The sequence below is a fragment of the Notolabrus celidotus genome, chromosome 7, assembly GCF_009762535.1.
Source record: "Notolabrus celidotus isolate fNotCel1 chromosome 7, fNotCel1.pri, whole genome shotgun sequence".
NCBI classification, from domain to species: domain Eukaryota; kingdom Metazoa; phylum Chordata; class Actinopteri; order Labriformes; family Labridae; genus Notolabrus; species Notolabrus celidotus.
The window spans coordinates 27,189,889-27,213,918 of NC_048278.1; the positions used below are offsets into that span (position 1 = coordinate 27,189,889).

General features: G+C 40.0%; 1 long non-coding RNA gene across 5 annotated transcripts in view; it reads right to left on the reverse strand.

The window, feature by feature from the left end:
- The window catches only part of LOC117816401, a 73,066-nt gene extending 49,891 nt beyond the window's left edge, over positions 1 to 23,175 (reverse strand). For 4 of the 5 annotated variants that reach the window (XR_004631948.1, XR_004631947.1, XR_004631945.1 and 1 more), the window contains exons 1-4: positions 23,076 to 23,175; positions 18,536 to 18,691; positions 13,945 to 14,036; positions 6,654 to 6,799 (exon numbers count right to left, since the gene is read on the reverse strand). This is a non-coding gene — a long non-coding RNA (uncharacterized LOC117816401). The other variant, XR_004631946.1, reaches the window with a different exon arrangement.
- Between the last annotated feature and the right edge of the window lie 855 nt (positions 23,176 to 24,030).

Genomic DNA, 24,030 nt, shown 5'->3' on the forward strand with positions numbered 1-24,030 from the left:
GTTCGGTCCAGGGAAAACTCAGCAACACCGTTGAGTGGAGGCAAGGAAGAAAAGCAAAGTAAAAACCTCAAGTATGCAAATTCTGGGTGGTCCCATCTTTCGACTGGTCTAAGAGAAAGTCCCCTTTTTTCCGTCTGTCTCCATCCTTGAGGTAACTCTAACATCTATTCCCCTAAGAACCAGGTGTTTCAGATGAACTGTGGACATTTATCAGGCTCACTTACAGCTAATCAGCTGAGTTAAGACAACAGGCAATGGAGAGACCAAAGGGACGAAGTAGAACTTGACAAAAAAGCGTCAGACTGAACTGAGTGACATGCCAAAGGGCGTATTTCCAAACGCTGCAGGCCTCCATGGTGGCCCGCCTTAGTCCTGTGGCCTTCTCAGCAGCTGGCACTTCAAGGTTTCCCAAAAGTGTGATGCCAGGGCCCCAAATTCACATCAGTATGAATAGCAAAACGGACTGAATGAAAGCGAGAAAGCAAACTACCCAGGCCTGTATTGATTCTTGTGGACTAAGCAGGGTGTGTCTCTCCACTTCCCAGCCTTGAAAGGCCTTCTTGTCACAAAAGGTGGAGGATATACAGTATGCCATCGTTTGAATAATTGATGACTGATTCCTAAGTAATCAGTGTCCTCACAAGACAATGCATTCTCTCCCTCCCTGGTGGAGAGAAAGAGCTCGGCCTGTTTTTGTCCCGATGCCTTTAGAAGCAAAAGGTAAAAGCTTTAATGCACTGAAGCCACTGGAAGTGCTGCCTCTGAAGGACTCCCACTGGAATCAGCTGGGATGGTGTGTCTCTCCTTGTGAGGGGTCTATCAGAGTGGCCTTCCAGTAAAGGGAGTGAAAGAGAAAGAGAGAGAGAGATACAAAGTAGGAGAAGAAGATGGAGTCATTGAGTGTGTTGGGGCAGGAAGGCATGCGCATACATTTAGATGTGTGAGTGCGCACTCATGTGTATGTGATGTAAAATGTATACTAAGTATAAAGTTTGTTTGAATAGTGTGCATAAAGTATTTGTGCTCATGTACAATATGGCTTCAGAAGTGCCGATGTGTGAGTGTGTGTCCTGGAATGTACAGCCCCTTCCTCTAAACAGGAAAGGAGTACAGTTAATAGCAACACCACCCTTTCCCCTTGTGCTGAACGGTGGCCAGATCAGAGGCACTATAACTCATAGCAAATCTGATCCTGTCCTGGAACCTTTTCTCAATCCCGCAAAAATCCTGCTGAACCCCCTGAATTCTCAAGATTCTATTTGAAACTTTCTGCAGACAATTGTCCTGCCACCTGCAAGATATGAGAACAAGGCAACAGAAAACAGAATAAGGGGACAGTTGTGGGAAGGCAAGCCAATAAGTGTACTACCACTTATCTAGACAATAGCAGGTAATTAGTGAGTCTGTTTGTTGTTACTTCAAGAGATCCGTGCCGTAAGGTCAGGGCTGCTGAGAGCACAGTGGGACTCTCAGCGTGTCTTTGTGCATTTACTATATGGACTTGTTGTATTATAAAGAAGCTTCTAACCACAAAAACGCACAGGCGCGCACACACACACACACACACACACACACACACACACACACACACACACAATCTGTCCTGTTATCACCTCACAAAGCAACCCAAAGGGTCAAACAACACTGTGTCCTAAAAAGACACGAGGCATGAAAAACAAACACACTAGGTTGTTTCTCTTGGGAACCACATGTTCATCCGTGTCTAGTGAAGTCACTGAAATTTTGTAGGACAAAAGATACCGTCGACTTCTTTCTTTAATGAGCTCCTGCATAAACCACTATTCCCCATACTTCCTCTGTGTTCATCATTCATCTCCATTGTTGATGTTCAGGAGTGAGTATTAGAATCAGCAGAGCTAGAAACTGATATTAGAATCAACAGCTTGCTATTCTGATGAGATTGCTTTTGATTAAAAATCATAAATTTGCAGAGACTGTATTTTGTTCAGACAAAGGTCTTGAATGGGTGTGTGTGTTTGAACCAGGGTGGCAATTAGACTCTCACTGGGAGACAGACCTCTCAGAAAATAATTTACAGTAACAAGGTATACAGTATAAAACAATTTTTCTTAGTGTTATCATTTCTGAAAAAACCTTAAAGGGACAGAAACAGAGGGTATTTAGTGAAATAAATTCATGATTCTGATGGTACAAAATGTAATACTGTAATAAAAATAGTCCATGGTGTATATCTGTCAATTTTTGTTCCATTGTATACTGTTAGGTATTCCACTGAAACGCTGTTTTGGACTTTAAATACTTGAGTCTTCTGTTCAATAAAATAATCATTTATTTTTCAGATTAAGGGGATCATTTAAGGAATGTCATAATGCGGACAATAAGTCTTTAAGCCAGATATCTAACCGAGAGAAAGAAGATAATAAACCCAGGTTTTCAAATATGATAATTTTTCCTATTTAACTAAATAGTGAAAGAACACTGAGCATGTGTAATACACTGTGCAATATCCCTGCCACTTTAACATCCTTACATATATCACCTTAATTTCCAGTGCTTTTGTGCATAGCTAATTCTAACTATTCTGCGCTTCTGTACATACTTTATTACTATTTTATTTTATTCTATTTCATTTGATCTTTATTTCATTTATTCATATTTATATCTTATTTTATTCATTTTTCTAATAATATTTTTACTTTCTTACATACTGTTTATACTGGGTTTTTTTTCTCTGTCCCTTTTCTTTTTCTCTATTTTTGATAGCATTGTGCCTTTACACTTGTCAGAGTGATGTTTCTGTTTACCTTTAAAAAACAAATAAAAAAGTTGTTCACAAAAAAAACCATACTGTTTATAAGAGCTCTATAATGACCAAATTTTCCTCCCCGGGATGAATACAGTATTTCTGATTCTGAGAATACAGTTTGACAGTCTTAGTTCTGTAGAGTTGTGATAGGCAGCTTTAAACAATACGTCATAATTAACAAAATCACAACAATTAGATTAATATGGAAACAATTTCTAACACTTATCTACTTTAATCACTCACTATGTTTTTTAACTTGAATGAACTTGATTGAATAATGATTTAACCATTTTTTGATGATTTGTAGGTGTAATTTTTGTGTTCGTAAAACAAAAAAAAACACTAACTCCGGTTCCCGGTGAAGCTCACTGCCATTGTGAGGTGAATGTAATTTACAGTAAGAAGTGCACACGGTTCCATTTCTTCTGCTGAAATGTTTGTAGGAAAGCAGTGAGATCATTTCAATATCAAAGGGGCATGTTCCCTTAATTTGCATTAAACAGGGGAGGGGTGGGAGCACATTTGGAGCTAAGAGGAGGTCCTTATCCCAATCAATCAAGACATGTTACTTGTGCAAAATCACATAATTAAAAAATGCACAAATATCACAACTCCTCAAAAACATCCAATTCTGATTTCTTTTTATCCCTGAGCACATGTCTCTCCTGTTTTCATTATGTTGTGACAGTAAAGTGAAACATTATTTAATATTTAGTGATGAAACAGGCAAGAAACTCTCCGCTCTAACTCGTGCTACAGAGTTAAAACCAAGCAGACAGTGAGACTTTCAGAGAAATATGCTGAAAGTGTCAATGCTGCTGCTTGAATATGGCAAAATTGCTTATTTTCAGATTCAGCCACATCAAGCATTTTTTTTTTCAGGCTGTTTGTGGAGGAGCTTGCATATTCATGGCCAGCGTGTTTTGAAAACCTGTCACTGAACCTGTTATAAACTAGCTCTCCCTGCCTTCTGCTCAGGACGGCTTCAGAGGCAAAAAACACTCCATCAGACTTAACACTGTCCAGCTGACACAGTCAGGCAGTAAAACTGACAGCCAATCGAGTCTGGCCTAGCAAATGAACTGGACATAATAAACTGCTGACACAGGGGTCACCTTCTGTCACTGCTTATGTATCCACACATAGATAAAACAGCACATATACAGATCAAACGGACAATGCGTCCCTCATCCTATTGCTATTAAATACACATACGCCCTGCACACACACACAGGCCATCACTTGCATCCTCCCACTTCTCTCCTTTGGCTGGGTTAAATTCAGCAGAGCCCCAGCCTTGTATTTGACCTGCCTCCCACCTCAGCTGTAAAAGTGCGAGCGCAGGAAGGAGGAGCTGTGAGCACCAGGCTGCCCACTTCTCAGACAAGAGCAGCTATGGATTTATGACTTAAACTTGGCTAGTTATAAGGTCAATATAATATTGAAATGCATGGGAATAATTCCCCTTCTGCGCGGACAGCTACCTTCATAAGTCTGAAGGATTAATAAAACAACCCGGGTTGAGTGTTTTTGCTGCTATGAAAGTTCTCACTGACAGTGTATCCCCCCATGGCTCTGTGAAACAGAAAAGGTGTTCGATGGGAGATTAGTCAGAGTGGAATACACTCGGGTCAGGAGCCCTTCACGTTGAAACCATTCTCTGACAACATTATGTGTTTGTGTTTCTATGCATGAGGGCTTATAGTTGTTTTAAATGCCATGGTAATATTGTGTAATTGGTGTGTGTTATCAATCCAGCCCTCCTCCTCCTACGCTATACGACTGCCGTGTTCCCCACTCCTCCCAACCTTTCCCTCTGCTCAACATTTTCTGTACATGGAGAGCCTTGCACGGTCCCCCCGGAATCTCTCGTGTCAGTACATTACCTTATAAGTGGAGGCACTGACTGTGGGGACTCTTTGATACACATTCACATACAGTGCAAACACAATTGATCTTCAGCAGAGCATTGAGCGAGTGAAGAGGAGGGGGGGGTAGCTGAAGAAAGATCCACACACGTATAAAGGATCACAGGCCTTCTTGTGAAATAAGAACTGTGAGAGCAGGAAGGAGCAAAACGCTCCTTTGATAAGGATGTGACAAGGAGCAATCTTTCCCTGGAGCCAGCCGCTGAGCACTGAACACTATCAGCAATCTAGGGGAGGCTCACAGCGCCACAGTGAAAACGTAACATTACCCTATCTGTGCAGCCTCACATCAGGCATAATGTGACTGGCTGTATTAATTATACATTTCTTTTTCTTTTTGCATGAGCAGATTTTCCCCTCAGGGATGCTAAAATAATGACTCCATCTTTTGACAACATTTGCAGCTCAATTAAAAAGTGTTTATGTCAATCTCCCAGAGTGTGTGGGCGCTGCCGGTTCAACATGTACACAGTACTGGTGGGTAGTTGTCATCTCGCCATGAAGTGTCAGAGACCTAAGGTTGTCATGACAATACACAGGCATCAAACTGTAGCACTGACTTTCTCTCAAGGCAAAATAAATATTCCATCCCATCTCCGCACTCTTTTGGTAAAAGGAATTATTTACTTGCTTTATGTTTCTTCAGAGTGAGGGGAAAAACACACAAAAATCAGCGAGTGACTAATCGATCCCTCCTCCATTTATATTTAAAAATGTTGAAGAGAGGGGCGTTTGTTAGGTTCAAATAAATACTTTCTCTCAGATGTGGATGCAAGCTCAGACAGCAGTCAATGATATGTTTGAAATAAAAATAAATGAATTGGAGTGTTTCTGCTCTCAGTGAGAGGAGAGCCCTAATGAGAGTGATCACAGATGCCAAGACCGAACACTTCAAACAAAGGCAGCTTGTTCTTTCATACATGAACTGAAAAAACCTCTAAAGAAATTCTCTTTATAGAAAAACAAAACAAAGACAGTGACAGAAAGAAAGATAATTGAATTATATTGTCTGGATAAAAAAGTCTGAACTGAGTAACCACAACCTATTTGCCGTCTTTCTGGGAAATGGTCATAATTACATAATTTGTAAGTGTAAAAGCAGAGGAATTTAGAAAATTACTAACAATAATTTGCCGTAATTATGGGTCTCCCTTTGCACTACTTAACTCAGCAGCCTCACTGTGCTGCTTGCAATGTACACTATATTCTACATGCTTAAGCTGTCCGTATTCAGATGAGTAGTGAATATAAACAAGTGAGTGAGTGAAAAGTCCTTCTTGGTCTCTTTAAACCCTCCCCCGCAGGCAACAGTATTTACAAGGAAACGGTTATCATTTAGTCTCTGTTGCGGATCAAAATGTCAAGCTCCACAGAGATTCTGAGCAGTGCTGTTAGGGCCAAAAGTGCAGTTTTAGAGCCCCAGGATCTGAGAGAAAAAAATGATTTGCAAATGCCCAAATATGTCTAATTGACCTGAAATATAGCCTGTGTGCAGGAAGTGTTTGAAATCAATACGAAGAGCGAAAAGAATATCCTTGAAGGAACATTTTCTGAAGATCACACCGCATGTCTTTCAGAGCGGCATTATGAAGTATGTGAGAATTATGAAAACAATCAAGAAGTCATGAAAGGTCATGTGAATTTAAATTACAGCGGTTGCAACAAATTAAAAGAGAGTGAGGAACAGCTGTATTTCACCTAACAGAGCAGTATAATAGTGGAACACTGAGAACTACTGTAGATTATATGAATAATCTGTGGACGTGGAAGCCATTTGTGAGTGAATTTACATGTACTGTATTCCCTGTGTGTTTGTTTATTGTGTGTTTAGTGAGGTAAATCAATAGGTAGTATTCCCAGCTTTGATTGGATTCACAATTAGCTTTGTAAGAGACTCCCTGACAGTGGACATGTTAGATTCAGCACAGCTAACCAACCTGATTATCTTTTTCCCCACATCTTCCGCCATTGCACGCCATCCCCTTTGCTGTCCAGGTGCCTCACGGGTAACGTCTGGGAGGAGTGGACCGAGGTTCCTCCCGTGTGTCAGGTGGGCCGTGACAGCCTCAAGATGCTCTTTGACCTGCGAGGAAGGGAAAACAACATCAATGGTAATTCCCCTTCAAACACATTAACTGGGATGAACTGGGTCCCAGCGAGCCCCTCTGAGTGGACTTGCATTGATCGCAGAAATCCATGAATAAATTTAGCACTAATTGATTTTTTTTTCCTCCTCAGAAAATAAATCTCTAATTCCGAGTGGAGGCTGTGAATGTAGCAGATTGTGCAACCACCTTCCTTTTTTTAATCTGTAGGAAATACATTTTGAGAACTAACTTAATAAGCTGCAAAAATATTCAGTGTCTTCTCATTCCGTCTGATCCAGGACGCCTGTTGTGTTCAGCGCCGCCACAAAGTTTGATGGTTTTGTGACTTCGAAGAGTCAATAAAAATGTCCACCTAGAGCTCGGTTTCTAAACAAACAAAGAGAATTCATTGCGCTTGGATTGCAGAAGCAACAACCTCAGAAATTAACCCATTAGGTTCCCTGGATTTCAGCTTCCTTCTAATTGCTTTCACTGGGTATTGAAGTAATAAGTTGTAGGCGAAATATTTGTCACCCATGCTTTCGCAAGAGCTCTCTCCTCACACTGCCAGTTGGAAGAGTGATGCCTTCAATATCGAAAGAAGGCATTTACAAAAGATTTCAGCATCATGTGTAAATGCTGCACTGTTATTACAAAGTGAAATGAGATGTTGAAAATATGATCTCATGAAGAGGAAATATTCCTGGCATTTTTTTCCAGTTAAAAGAAGGAAATGGTTTAGGACCAGTGAGCATTTGTTTGTATTTAAAAAGGTAAGATAACAAAAAAATCCGTACTGTTTATAAACCCAAAATAAAAAAACAAATATGCCAAACAAAAAGGTATACATTTTTTTATAATTCGTATATCCAGCATCAAACATGACAATAAAAATACAAGAGCCTTAACCATCCTCAATAATAAGTGCCCTGCTGAGTCAAACATAAAATACAAACTCAAATGTGGTTTCTAAGCAGTGACACAATATACAGCCAACAGGAAAAACCTCTGTAATATGGCTTTCAGTTTAATCAATGTACTTCAAAGTTCAGGATGTTTGTTTAAGATGCAACAGTATTTTATTTAAAGAATGCCTTCCCGTAAAACATTAACTTTTAAAATTGAAATCCCTGTTCAGTGAAATCTCTCAGCTTCATTGATTAAGAGCGAATTGTTTCTATCGTACTGTAAAATAAAAATGCTAAGTCTTATGTTGCATTTGAATATGGATGTTGACTTTGTAAATCTGTGTAGCAATAGTAATAAATATCAAATAAACCACTTTGTATACATAATTTTAGCAGACTTGCTGTATATTTCAAGTTGTCAATTGCAATAGTCATGGTGCTTATTCTTAGTAATGATTGAAGAGTCTTGATTTGGGAAGTTGTAGATTCAGGTATCATACTGCCACCTACTGGTGGAGACTTTCCTCAAAGCTGTTTGGTCAGTCAGGGTGCACTTACATGAGTTCCTCATGATTAAAATGATTCAGTGATTCAAAGAAGGACAACTTCTACACCAGTGACATATATAGAAAACAAAAATTAAATGTAGCTTTTCTTGAAATGATTGATAGCTCTCTCAGAAATCTGGATTAACCAGAAGGTGCATTGTCCCATGGGTGCCCTGACTAAACATCAAGCCTTGGGCCCTTTAAAGCACATACAGCTGAAGATGTGGTTATGGTCTATCAAGACTTCCCTCACAGACAAACCTCAATTGCTCAGTTGTGCAAAAAGAAAAGCGTTCCTGAAATGCTCCTTTTTGTTTGATGGATGACTTGTACTTATAACGGCCGGGCATTACCTATGCAAATAAACCAGACTTGACATTGCCCTGCACATGAACATCTGGGACGCCCCAGAGACAGGATCAAAGGCCTCACACGTCCTTGGACTCTATCTGTGCCAAACATGCACAGCAAGCTCAGGAACGGCCATGCAGCCCGTTCAGTCATCATCATCTGCTCTGGCTGTGTTTGTAAGTCATCAGCTATTTCTGTTTAATGTGTCTCAGTCATATTCCTCAGTGTTTTCGTCATGGTAACAGCAGGGCTGAGAGCGTGCAGCAAGACGATCACTAAATCAATTTATGAGCTTATTATCCCAAAACAACATCATATTTTTAAGCTAAGTGGAAACATGAATATGATGTTAAAATAAAGTGCTACACTGATTGATCTTTCCAGCACTTTTTTAACTGACACGTCGGGCTGAACAGCATTTCAACTCCGCTCTCATCTCTACTATACTATGGGGGCTGTGCTACAACACAATCCACATTACTTGGGCTTTGTTTGGAGAGAGCCAGCCAACTGCATAACCTTAATTAGTCAAGCTGTATTCATTCAAGTGATTACAATGCCTCGCACACTAGTGAAGAGAAGCATCTGTCACTTAAACTCAAATGATTTCTCAATCCGTACACTCAGTGGAATATATTTGTCCTGTGTGTATTTGTATAGACAACATTTGGTTCTTGATTTGGTGCCAAAATAAATGAAACTCTTATCTAGGTCTGCTGTAATAATCATTGTCATTATCTAAGGTTTTGTCACTTTTGTAGTGAATGAAGATTTTTTTGCTTAGAAAATATATTTTTTTAAATGAAGAACATATCATTTGTCTTTTTTTTTTCAACTCACAATCACAAATTGGTGCAAATTGTTGTGTATCTGTTTAGAATGTTTTAAATTGTCGGTCAAAACTTTCTCTATAATAAAACTTAATATATAAAGAACGTCATACATCAAATACTTTATGACTGTGTTATAGAACTGTGTTAAATAAGCACAGCTGCATGTATAACTATTGACCAAGGCAAACTCTTCCTAAAAAACATTTAATGATATCTTATCTCATTTTCCCCTATAGTTTGATGCATTATGTATATTCAAAACACAAAAAGCATACCCATAGCACCTTGTTAATTCTGTTAAGAAAAGGACAAAGTGAGGTTTGCCTGGGATCACTTTGTTTCCCATGTTCTTGAGTTTCATTATGTTTGCCATTTCTAAATCTCCCCAAGGCTATGCATCTGCTGCTCTGCAGACTGCACAACTGGGGGAAAAAAGCAGGATGTCACTTTTGTGAATTAGCAGAAGTGCAGAGGAGGGAAAATGACGCAATCATCAAAAAAGTGGTTTGGGTGGTGAAGCTGGGGCCTTACGAGGGGCAGGTTGCAGGGATCGCCCGCACCTCGGCAGATGTGCTTTGGTGTCACTCCGTATCCACAGCCGAATGAATCACCCAACAGATGTTTAACGTCAAGGCCAGGCTGTCACGCCAGCCAAAACACACACATGCACACACCAACCATGCAAAGATACGCATACACGCTGTACAATTTAGAACAACAGGAACGCTGGCTCCTCAAGGGGTCAGAACAAGACAATGATGTTCACCTTGATGTGACTTTGACTAGAATAACCAAACTGTGATTTCAATAAGCTTATAGAGAAGACTTTGTAAGGTAAGAAAAAATGCCTGTGATGTGCACTTAAGACACACAACACACTGAGTGAAGTGTAGTACTGCTCAAACTCGCTGAGTCTCATGAAATGTTTCTACAGCATAGCGTATTTTCAGACACTCTTTTTGATCTCTAGCTTGTATCATCTGAAAACAACCCATCAATATTAAAAGACAGAAGATATTTTGGATAGCTCATACTCCAGCATCTCTGAATTCTTTTATTCTGAGACCTTTCATGGCAGAATAAAGATGTTTTGTCAAAATCTGTTTCCAGCAAAAAACCCAAAGTTGCTTTTTACTATACATGTAATTTTTAACACTTCTTTGTTTTAGGACTCGGGGAGGAAGAAATGCAATACTACTTCAATAAACTTCCAAAGGTATAAAACAGATGTTCTCAACCTCTGCCATGCAGTACACAACACATCTCTACATTTACTAACAAGAATAAAGTTATGGTTAAGCAAGACGACAGAATCATATTTAAAACATGCTAATTTTTTTCCCTCTGGAACAAGTCCTGTACCCAGAGTCATTTAAGATGAACAATTGCTCCAGGATTTGAGTGAAAATCAAACATCTTTCTTTTAACCTGTGCCTTGGTACCAAGAATCACAGAGCCACATTTGTTAGAAAAAAAGCAATTGAAGGTAAGGAGCTTAAAAGACGAGAGTAGTTGGATCTTTGAGAACATTCTTGAGGCCCTTTTCCCCTCTTTTGGAGAAACCCAGGCAGATAAAAGGAAACACTCGGGTGGATTAAAGTGTTCAGAATGCATCAGCATCAAACCACTGGAGTTTTTGCCCTCTACATTTTTCAAACACAGTCAATAGATCTAAATATTTTACTGTGCCCTGGCCGATTTATTGTTTGATGTTTAAAAACTTGTGTGGAATGAAAGAAAATTCATTAAAGAAGATGGCCCCAGAACGAGGCCCTACGATCGGCTTTGAAAGTCTAGTTTAACTGGGATATTGATCATTCTCTTTCTTCTGTGACAAAGGCCACCAGGGACGCTGTAGGTGTCGGTGGATGAAGGCGCGCTGCCAATAACACCAGACGTGTGTATATACTGTAGCTGAGGCTGGGAATTACACCACTGACACTGGAACAAAAAAAATCCAATAACTCAAAAATGACCAAACAAACATCGCCTTCTTGATTTCTAGCTGGTCAAACGGAGATTGAGTGTTTTCTGCTCTAGATGAAGAAATGAGCAGTTGAGTTTGAAATGCATGGCAAATAAAACCACAACATTTGTGAGCTTAATCATAGAGCTCTGAGTGAGAAACATAAAGTCAGACATGTCTGTCTTGTTGAGCATCTCTAAATTCATACAGAACTTTAATCAGATTAGAGGACCTCCAGCTCTCAATCAGGAAATATCATGTCTCTGTGTCACTCTAAGAAATTAAATAGTGATATTGTTCATATTGTGTAACTTTGTTGTGGTAAATTTATTACAACTTTTAAGTTTTTACAGAAAAATTAACAAAGTTTCATTGGAATAACGTAATAGTAGGAGTTGTCAAGGCTACAAAACACAGGAGATTTGGATGAACATAACCATCTCACTTAAATCAGACACGCACACAAAGATACTCTTCTATGACGCATTCTCAGACAATCGTCGCCAGTCACACGCCTCCTGCCCGGAGGGAAACCGGCATCCTTGAAAAAATTGTTAAGAACAAACTTTTCCACAATAATACGGTGTGAAACTGTACATTGTGTCAAACAGCTTATAGTGTTTTCAGCTTTTATTGCACTCAGTCATGTATTTTGGTAGAGTTTGGAAAACTGCTAGCTTAAACCAGACACACATCTTTAGATGGTGGGAAGGAGGGATTTAATCAGATGTGGTGTTAAGAGTAACATTATACATCTATACTCTTTATTTTTATTTATAAGCACATTTTCAATTTACACAGTGCACGTGTATGCATGGTGGTGCAGCGCTGCTGCCTCACTGCTAGAGGGTTGCTAGTTCGAATCCCCGGTCGGGCAGGTGCCTTTCTGTGTGGAGTTTGCATGTTCTCCCCGTGCATGTGTGGGTTTTCTCCAGGTCCTCCGGCTCCCTCCCACAGTCCAAAAACATGCTCACCAGGTCTAAATTGACCGTAGGTGTGAGTGTGTGTGTGTGTGTGTGTGAATGGTTGTCTGTCTCTCTGTGTTAGCCTGTGATCGGTTGGCGACCTGTCCAGGGTGTACCCTGCCTTCCACCCAAAGTCAGCTGGGATAGGCTCCAGGTCCCCATGACCCCTAACGGGATATGCTGTCAAGGTTTCCAATGCATAATAAAGGCTAAAGTGAAATAAGGCAACTTAAAGTGTATTTATTTAACTTTGTGATTTAACCAGTACAACTAAGGTGCTGCATTGATACAAACTTACCACATAAATAATATCAATTTGTGTTATATTAATTGAACTCAATCATATTAAGTTAACTTAATGTAGTGTCAGTAAATCCAACATAATGTTGTTGGGTTTATGCAATGTAGTAATATCATGTAGCTTTAAAGTAAGATAATTAAGTTAGATTTACTTAATATATGTTGTTCACATTAATAGTGTTTTTCTTTTCCATTTTAAACGACACAGTTGTGTGGAACCGGTTGACATAACTTAGTTAAGTAAAATCAACATTTCATTTCTTAGAGTGGACGAGCTGAAAAGTCTGAGTGCAAGGTGACAATATGGATGAGTACCATACTGTATCTGAGTTCTACTTAAGGGTGAATATGTCTTTTAGAGTTTTTTTGACAGGGAAGGATGCTCCATAATAGAGATCTTTATTTCAAGAAAAAGACTTTGATTTTAAAATGTTTTCATGGTAAAGCCAAGTCCAATCTGAATGAGTTACTCCACCTTAGATCGCCATCAAAGATACCTCTTACATTTCTGGCAACTTTTTCTGACATCAGGAGGCAGACTGACCACAGCATAATTAATTAACACTTTGGAAAATGTAGGCCAAGGAGTTCTTTTCCCTGAGCTGCAAAACATTAAACAAGCAGAACTTGACAACTGGCAGCAGTACTTTGGAGATGGCCGGGCAACTGCAGACTGATCACTTACAGACAAACATGACTACATATCGTCAATGCATCAGTCAGTGGGAAAGAAGTACAATTCAGAAAGTTGTGTCTTTGTATAGCCTCAGTTAATCGGCAAACTTCTGGAAGCATTCACATTTATCTAGCACAAAAGGTAATTAATTTTGACCATGCTGCTAGCCGTAATTAGGCAAAGCTTTGTGTGAAAGTATATATAATAAAAGAAATGTTTATAACAAAAACTAAAGCCCTGACTATGTAACATGCTTGTAAAATTAAATATCTCATCTTCTCTTTCCAGCAATCAGCTCCTGATTTCCATCTTTGTGTCTGATCAAAATTCATGTGAGTGCCATTTAGACAAGATGTCCCACTGATGGGCAATTTATGGTTTAATTCCTCTGCTCCCCTTTGCAGACCACTGTGCTCAGCATCTCAGTCCAAGTCCATTTTACAAAATCTCTTCTGAACCCTCTGTATCATCGGTCACTTCCTGGGCTTTATCTTTTCAAAGCCACAAGGTGAAATTGCCATCCCTCAGCTAAAAATGGACGCAGTTAATATGAATTGGATAAATACATCAACCAGAGGAAAAAGAGGTACTTACTTTTAAATGCAAACAGGCCGGCTTGGTGATGAACTCCCACAACAAAGCCAAGACCTCCTTCATTCATACACATCCCATGGCATGTGTAGAAGCTGAGGGAAGAGAAGACATGAGGCATGTCATCTTTATATACTGCTTCTCAACTTTATCATGAATTTCTGAGTTGCTTGCAACTTTGGTGTTACTTACAGGGAAATAAATGCCAATGAATTATTCTAACGCACTTCTGCTATACTCGCTAGACAACAATTTTTCACTTAATGAGAAAACGTTTAAAACACATCCCCATAGAAATTGTAAATAGGAAATGACAAGGGAGCACATAACCCCTTTAAGTTGTTTCATCTTTATCAGTTTTGCATGTCCGGACCACACAAGCCACTCGATTTTAGCTTGATTTAAATTTATCAAAAACACTTTGGTTACAAAACTAGCTCCTTGTTTCCAAGGCAACATGTGCACAAGGCAGTATTATTTCATCATCTGAACAAGTGCTTGTATCTTTTTATTGCCACAGTCACATAAGATTCTCTATTTAGTTGCCAACACTGGCTGGTACTGACTGTTAAAGTCCTAACTATTCTTTTAGTTTGAACATTGCTTTTGATCAAATATGAGGTTTTAAAATGTTGTCAGAGTACAAATTGGGGGGTTCAAGAGAGTACAAAATTCCAATTAAGTGTCATTCACTGATACAGTTAACTGTTTTTTTTCTGTTTGTCATCTGAACTTAATACATTTTAAATGACCTGATTCGCAGAAAATCCAAAAATAAAATCTGTACATTTTCAGCTTAAAAAGCTGTGTAGCAATTTTTCTTTAAAAAAAAGACTAACTATTAGTGAATTATATTTGTTTCCCCTCCATACAGCAGTGAAAACATCTACCAGCACTATCTCCTTCTTTCCAAGTGTGGTACTCTCCTCTGAAAAGACATACAGGACACAGCAGGAGGGGAGGTGTGATGTTCTCTCTTTTTATTGACTGACATGGCTGATGAGGGCCCATCCTGCACTTTGGCAGGAGGGTAGGCCAGCATGCAGAGGTGGCGCCCACTGGGGTGCAAGGAGGGGACGACATGGTCGTCCTTCATAGATATTCCGTGCGTGGCTTTACCCTCAGCTGCCCTGTCAAGGTCTATGTATGCCCCCTCTGAGGGGGCTGAGACAGGGTCATGGATGACACCCGCCTCTGCCAGACGTGACAGCACAGCTGGGCCGCTTAATGACAGAGAGGCCTGGCCCAGCATACACCTGCCCATCCTGAGCAAGGCAGGCGACCTCACGGGGAGAGAGAGGAGCCAATGCCACGTTCGATGGACAGATGTTCTGGAGAGAAGACAGCAGAGACAGCTGCACTACAGGGACCCCTCTGTTTCTCCTCTCTCCCCAGTAATTGAAAATCATGTAAAAGGTCAATTGTGTGATACAGGCTGTCCCTCTATGCAAGTTGTTCCTTTCAGCCAGAACATGACAAAAACAACACTGACTGGATGACAGCTTTTGCTGCAATTACTGCCTATTTAACTATGGATGTCCGTGTAATGACGATGTCTGCAAAAATTCCCAGTGAATAAATCTGCATACACAAAGACATCTGTTAGAGGACAAGAGTAGGGGTCCCTGAGAGAAACCTAATCATTGGGTACATTACACAGACTCTGTTATGACATTTGGACTCCAAGTGAAGGAGGACTGTAAGGGGGGGTAAATATTGCTAATTCCACACTATCAACATTTGCTAAATGGCAGCCAAACCCTTCAGAGGTACAGGGGGTCAGTGCTTGTCCTGAATACCGACAAAGTGACCCTCTTTCTGGGTTTGCCTCTGATGAGAAGTGGCAAGGTTGTAACCTCCACAGAACTGCTCTCTGTTTATGGTTGTCTTAAACAGAGCCAGCTACAGAGCTGTCACACACCATCAGCCTCTTGTGAACTCTGCAGAAAATTGTAAACTTTCATGGATGAATTAACCATTAAAATAGACAATGAGGACTCATCAAGTAACACCAAACAAGGAAATGAGATCAACTTAAGCCAGTTTTGTGAGAATTTTGGTTGTTGACTTCCAAGCACAAGAACCTTGGCCATATGTTTTAAAAAATGTTCTTGACAAATGACAGTTTTATGGGAATCGGAGATAGAACAGGTTGTTAAGAAGCTCATACTATGAGATACAGTGTTTAAATAAATTATGTTGGTGTTGGAGAAAGAACAGCCTATATAAATGTGACATCAGACTCATCTGAAAATTATTTCAATCATTAAAACATTTTTAAAAAGTTGTTACTTTTAATGAGGAACATCTCGGGACTCACCCACAAACATGTGGCTTTGCGAGAAAGCTTTAAAATTTAACAAAAACAAATGCTGTGACTTGAGCACCAGCACAAACAGGAAGGAAACAATATATTCTATAAACTCTGCTAAATGAGTATGTTATCAATTACACTTGTGTCTGCAGGAAAAACAAAATGAAGCTCTTCAAAATGCCTGTTTCTGGTTGGACTGACTGTTGCCCTCTGCCAATAACAACATTACCCGCAATCATGATCTAAACCACACACACTTGGCTCGGCATGCTGTCACAAATTATGTTTTGATTATGACCAAATGCAACAGCTTCCTGTCTGGTGCTGTTTTCTCTTACAGTCTGTTTTATTATCTTGAACCAAATACAGACGAAGAAATGTGTTTTTTCACTGCAGAAAGGACATTTAGTAACATGTCAAAAGTTTTGGATGCGGCTGATGACAAACTTGTGGAACAAGTATCTTCATCGAGGAAACAATAACTACAACTTCAGAACTTCAAAGTAACCCACTCTAAAACTCCTTAAACCCAATGAAAATCAGTCGGCACTGCCTGCAGGACTTTGAGAGACGGTGGGGTGGTCCACCGATGCATTGGGGAGGCTTGTGAGATATTGTACAGGAAGAATATTTTGTACTAGGGATGTACATTTTAAGTATTTTCCGTGATTGATTTTTGGAAATGTTAACGATCAATTATCAATTAATCAATGATAAAAACATTATTATTATTATTACATCAAAAACAATGCCAAATACGTTTTTTTCCCCCTAAATTATATTTTCTACAGCAACAAAATGCATATAACTGAAGGGATTGAATACGAGTACATGTTTTTTGTTTTTTTTTAAGTTATATTTTTTGGGCTTTTTACCTTTATTTTTTACAGGACAGCTGAAGAGAGACAGGAAATGTGGGGAGTAGAAAGCGGGGGAAGACATGCAGGAAAGGGTCGTGGCTGGGAATTGAACCGGCGACCCCTGTGACAAGGACTGTAGCCTTTGTACATGGGGCCCTTAGACCGCTAGGCCACCCAGGCGCCCCAAATACAGGTACATGTTTCACACTGATTATCAACAATCAGGCTCATAAAATAGTCTATAATGGATATAGTCTTATAATGTGAAGGCTCATAATACTAACAGAAAAGTACTTCAGACTCACAGTGTCCAGTTTCTGCCTTCTCTTATTGAGAAAAATAAACGGGTATTAGGTCAGGTTTCAGCCGGGAGCGTAACCGAGTGTTTTGAGTAATTTCTTAACAATCAATTAATCGATAATCGATTAATTGTGTACATCCCTATTTTGTACTAAAAGAAAAACACTTTAACCTGGTGCACTAAGAGAAAAAAGAAAAAGGCTAGATGAAGACAATGTTGTGTTTCAGTTCATAATACAATCTTGGGGCGCTGGTGGCCTAGCGGTCTAAGTGCCCCATATACAGAGGCTATAGTCCTCGTCGTAGAGGTTGCCGGTTCAACTCCTGCGACAATTTGCTGCATGTCTTCCCCCACTCTCTACTCCCCACATTTCCTGTCTTTCTAAAGCTGTCCTATCAATAAAGGCAAAAGCCCAAAAATATAACTTAAAAATAATAATAATAATACAATCTTAAACAAATAACTTGTCTAACAGTGATGAAAGAGCAAAGTCACACCCACTGGGCCCTGGTTTAGCTCAGTGGTTAAAGCATACGTATATACAGAGGCTATAGCCCTCAATGCAGCCGTTGCAGGCTCAACTTTTCACAGTGACCATTTCCTACATGACACCTGCCACTCTCCACAGCTTTCTTTTCCTGTCTCTCTTCAGCTGTCCCATTAATAAAGACATGAAAAGACCCAAAAAGAAGTCACACCCAAAAAAGAATGGTAAATGAGAGTTTTTATCACTCACAAACAGAAAACACATACATGACGGTGTCATGTTTGAAACTGCCCCCCCCCTCCCTCTTCCTTAACAAAAAGATATGAGTGTGACCATGTTTGTGTGTATGCCACTTGTGCGAGAGTATCTGTGCAGCTGCATGTGTGCAACACACCAGAATGCACATTTCAAAGGGAAGACAGCTCCTGGGCTTGCTGAACTTTTGCTTGTTATCAAGAGCTGAGAGTGAAATGGAGAGAATTGATCTTTTGTCTACTGGAGGTGCACTCCCTTGGGCTGGGCCGCTCGCTTGCTCACTCGCTTGGCTGCCATGCAGAGGGCTCTCTTTCTCATCCTCACCCCCCCACCAACACCACCATCATCCCTGTATCCCCCACCCCCCATTCACTCACTCTCTTTCTCTCTCTCTCTCTCTCTGCATGGCGGCTGCCTCTCCTCCAGCTGACACTTGTCCTGCCGTTACTGGGAGAGATGTGTGCTGAGATGCTGACACCAGGATTGATCTTCCTCCTTTTCCCCATAAGCTCCGTATCAAGCTCCTGGAGACTCTGGAAGAGACAAAGAATGGACGGAGGGGTGGGGATACGGAGTTGGGGAAGCAGCCAGAGTGGAAGGGAGGGAAGGGAGAATATTGTCAACTCACATCACAATTTCAGACTAACAATGGACTGTTAAAAAAAGACAGAACACACAGTTGACAGTTAGAGATAAAGTTTGGAGTAAAGTTCACTTTTTGCTACACTGTTGCTCACAGTGACACAAAACACCCATAAACAAGCTAGCAGCTGTTTTCCTGAGCAAGCCTAAAACAGTAAACCATTTCCTAAAGTCAAAAAGATGATGTGTTTATTGAATACATTTTAACCTTCTGCAAATAACAGACCTCAAATTTGCTTGATTACAAGATATTTGTAGCATTACCACAGAACATCCTTATGAGTGATGTCCTGTGTTTGTGTGTGTGTGTGTGTGTGTGTGTGTGTGTGTGTGCGTGTGTGTGTGTGTGCGTGTGTGCGTGTGTGCGCGTGTGTGTGTGCGTGTCTGTGTGTGCGTGTGTGTGCACTGGTAAATAACTGCCAAGAAACCCATTTTGTGGTCTTTCACTTGTGCCATAAGTTCCACGTCTTCAGGTAATGGTTTTCACTTGAAGTTTGGCTCTCGTTTAATTGATTTCAATTTATTCTCAAAAGAAATGATGGCGGTGAATGAAATTAAGAGATGGAAATATCATCTCATTGGCTGCACTTGCTGTGGCACTAGTTAAAGCGATGTTTGCGAGGTTGATGACAGGAAAAAAAAAATCTGATGTTTGATTAAACTGTAAATTGTTTATTCTGCCATGCCACAAACTTTTTCATATTTTTGGCAAGGTCTTGTTTACATTAAGGTCTTGTTTACAGTAGAATTGGAAAACAAACAAAAACAAAAAGAAACATTTCATAGAGAACAGAAACGGAGCTAAAATAAACACTAAATTGAACATTTTCAAACAACCCTGACACAGGCTATGATGCTTGTGTCCTAGCAGTAAGTACTGCATACTGCATTCTGAATACTGCATACTAAGTTTGAAGATAGTATGTAGTATGACTGTTCTGTTGGATCTGTTCTGCAGTATGCTGGGCCAGGCGTTGCTGGATTTCCTGTTTCGGAAAGCGGAAGTAATCAAGGGCCAAGCTGACAGATAAACTGCTTCTTTAGCATTCACTTATCATTTAAAAAGCTACAAAGTGATTTATATGGAATTTAATAATTTTCAGAGCACCTAAAATCTGAGTGCCCACCGTCAAAAAAAGGAAGAAGCAAGACGTTAGCGCTTTGCATTGTGGGAAACAGTACGCGAGGGAGACTGGTCTGATGCATACTGAGAAATTTTCCCAAATCAGTATGACATCCGGTAAGTTTTGGCATACTGCAGATTTTGCTCTTTTTCATGTACTGCATACTATATACATTATGTTTTGTGGATTATCTGAGCTTTGCAGACCTGCGTATCAGCAAAGTACTATATTCAAAAGCAATTGTCTTAATGAAGGTTTTAACTGTGGGTCTTTTCCAGATTTGTGTCAGTAACATTTAATCTTGAATTCATAGTAAGTTTAATGATCAAGCGCTCTCTTCTTTTGTCAATATTGATGTATTTATTTTTGTTTTAAGGTTGTGTTTATGATGTAAAGCTTTTTGAGCTAAATGTAAATATATTATGTGATGTCGTTTGAATTTAGAGCAGAGATTATCACATCAAAGTTAGATTTAAAATCAGAACACCAACATAAATGATCAAAATAATCATAACAGCCAGATTTTTTTTCTGTTCAATAAAATGCAGGTGTTGGTGGTTAAACTAGCATAACACAAACAAGAGGCACTCCCTCTAATAACCTTCCACCAAAGTCTATTGGTATCTATTCATAGATTGTCCAGTTCCTCACTCACAAACAAAACTGCTAATCTCAAAACAAAACCCTCTTGGCAGATGTAAAAATGAAAGTATAAACAACAGAAAGGTGAAATTAATCTAGACTCATAACTACACAGAAATTAAAAACTATAAAGTCATAAACAACACAACCAAACATTTAGCACTTTCATCTAACCATGTGTGTTGTGGTACAGTGCAGGATGTATTCTCAGCGGCTCTAGAGGACTTCTGTTGTGATTGTAAGTCCAGGCATCTGAGTGGATTTGACTGGGGATCTTTACAGTTATTACTGTGTGTTATTGGTATCGTGAGGCAGGCAGACCTAGGAGGAAGGGTGAGGGGTGAGGGGAGTTGAGGGTAGGGGGTGCAGATGGGGGGAAGACTCGCAGCAAACATGATAATTTGCAAGTTAGCCAATTTCAGGAGGCCGGATGGCCTGATACCCTTGGTGAGCATCGGAGAGCAGCGGAGACCAGAGCAGAGCAAGGCAGAGCAGCACAGGAAGATGAATCAAGTTTAATAACAAAGGGTTCTAATTGCCCCGCACAACCCCGCACCCCCACCTTTGGAGCTGAACTCTAATTACGGTGAGAACACAGTGCACTGTCACCCAATATTAAGTTGTTGAAGAGCGAGATGAGATAATCGATAAACACTTTAGTTGTGGACTGGAGGAGCTGCGGGGAACAGAGAGGAAGGAGAGAATGAAAAAAGTAAGATGCCCCTTCCATTCAGTGGGAACCAGCAGCACCCAAAGCCCTCCTGGCTCATGAGAACACCATTGGGACGGTCCAAGAATGATTGCAGAGCAATAATCCTCAACAACCCCATACAAACACACACGTACCCCAAACACTCACTCAACCACACACATCCATGTGAGCACACAGCACGAAGTAGAGCCCCACCTTCCCCATGGGCTGCCTGAGCACCCGTGCGTCTGAGAGGAAAGGTGAACACGGTCACCCTAATTACAGGGGCCCCGGCTCTCTCACACACTAACACACACTCACCAGGCATAACTAAAGACAGGCCAATTAGGGCGAGAGGGAGATAAGGGAAGTTTTATTTGTATACTAATTAAGCCCCTGATGAAATTCAAAAGGGAGGTGGTGAAGGGGATTGGGGGAGGGAGCAGCCGGGTAATTGTGTGTTTGAGAAAAGGTTGCTTTAGGTGCGGTTATCTGAGAAGCACAGCCTTGAGATAGTTGCCCCCTAATCCCATGCTGAGCCCCGGCACTGCACTGCAAGGTCTCTCATAATTTGATCTGTTACATATGAAATGGCAGGCGCTGACAGCGAGATCATCATCAGGGTTTATTATCTATTTGGTTTTTGTTACAGCTAAACATTAAGGAAGTTGTCACGCCAAAGAGACTATTTCCTGTTGTTTTTTTTCCTTTGCTCTAGTTTGAGCTAAACAAAAATCACAAGATATATGGAGGAACTACTGCCTTATTTTTCAGACCAAATCAGCACCTGGGAATAACATGCAGACACATGCTAGGGTATATTTGAGGTTAAACCCCATGACCACTACATTGAAGTTGCTAACATGTTATAATCTCTAAGATGTAGAGCGCAGGTGTAAGTAATAACATTAACAATGGTTGGGTTTCATCCAAGTGTCAAAGAACCTTGTTACAGTCTCACCCAAACAGAATGCAGACATTGTTAAACTTATTATTTACACCTGTGCAAATCAACTAAAAGTTACTTTGCTAATCAGGTAATTTTGGTGTAAATTTCAGATGAAGTATTTAATTATTGCCATTCTACAACAGGATTCTGAATGGCTTTGATCCATTACATTTTTAACCTTTTCACTGCAGCTTACTGGCCTATTTACAGCTCTTTGTCACAAGCTGTGTCTTGCTGCTACCCTCCTTAAGTGTTTAATATGTTGCTTTACTTTTGCTTAAACTTTAAAAGTAACATTTAAGTAGTTTATGCTTTATGTACTCCATGTATTTAGTGGCTGGTTGTCATTTGGCCCTCCTTGCTTGTAAGAAAAGGCTGGACAACATAACATTCACTAGTGTCAGTGTAACAAAATACTTTCAAAGCACAAAAACTGAGTAGTTTTAAATGACTAGTATAACACATATCTTAATGTGTTTTTTTACAAAACAAACAGAATATTTTCAATAACTTGGAGCATAATTAAATTCAGGGCTGTTGTGAAAGACTGCATAGGTGTACCTAATAAACTGGCATTTTAGCATAACCAGTAATTGCTCTTGCTGTTGTCCTCCTTGAGTCAGTGAAAATTGGCCTCAAAACAGGTGTCATACCTGCAATGACAAATCTCAAGCTAACCACCTGTAAGCAAGCTCATTTGTTTACTTACATGAGGCCTTCATGCCTATTCACAAAAAGCGGAAGATGAAGTCTAGAAACGTTCACCTTTGTGCTGAACGCCAATTTCCTTGGGCTGCTAAAAGAACACCGTCAGCCAGCTAGTTTGCTTTGACACATTATCGGTTCTACAGACTGTCATTGTAGCTTACCCTGAAAGTCCACAGGACGCGTGTGCGCCGCGTGACGGCTGCGCCACGGCTTTGCTCCTTCCTGTTCCACAGGACGCGTGTTGGGAGAGTAGCGCCAGCTCAGAGCAGGCAGGATCAGCTGGGTCCAGCAGAGAGAGAACCACATACAGACAACAGGTTACAGAGCCTTTCTGTGGTTGAATTTCTGCTCATTTGGAGACTATTCCATTACTTTTGTGCTTTAATCATTACTGAGTATGCTGCGTAACTGTAAAGTTTCGATTTTGCAGGTTTAGATAAGTTTAATATTAATAATTTGGCTCTATTTTGTTGTCCTGTTACCTTCTGACAAAGTTATTCTTTATTCTTTATTCTTAATTTATTAGGATCCCCATTAGCTTCCACATTGTGGTTGCTAGTCTTCCTGGGGTCCACACAACAAAACAAAAACAAGAAAAACAATTATTTAAAATCACACATTATCCATAAAACAAAGATGCAATAGCAGCCAATTATAAAAATCAAGAATGAAAATGAAAGAGAAACTAAGTATCTGAGCAAACAAACGATAAGTAGCATTAAAGTACAAAATAATGGGAACAAAAACAAAATTGTCACAAACACATGGCACCAAAAAATAATTTAAAAGAGACTTTTAAAACAGTGATTACATAATAACATCTATCAGAGATTCATCAGCATTTGTTTAATTGACTTTTTCAAAGAAAATCTGTTTTTGATCATTCTCATGTTGGTGGGGAGTTGATTCCAGGCAGAGGAACCTCTGATAAGAACAGATCTCATCATACAGTTTGTTCTAGGGCTTGGTGTTAGCAGATGACCAGTGCTCACATGACATGTCAGTTATCATCTTAAGTCCTGTTGTATGGCTGTTTGTAGCTTATATCCATAATCAATGAGGATTTCTGATCTATACAATCTTTAAACGGTCGGGAGTCCATATATGATGTTTTAT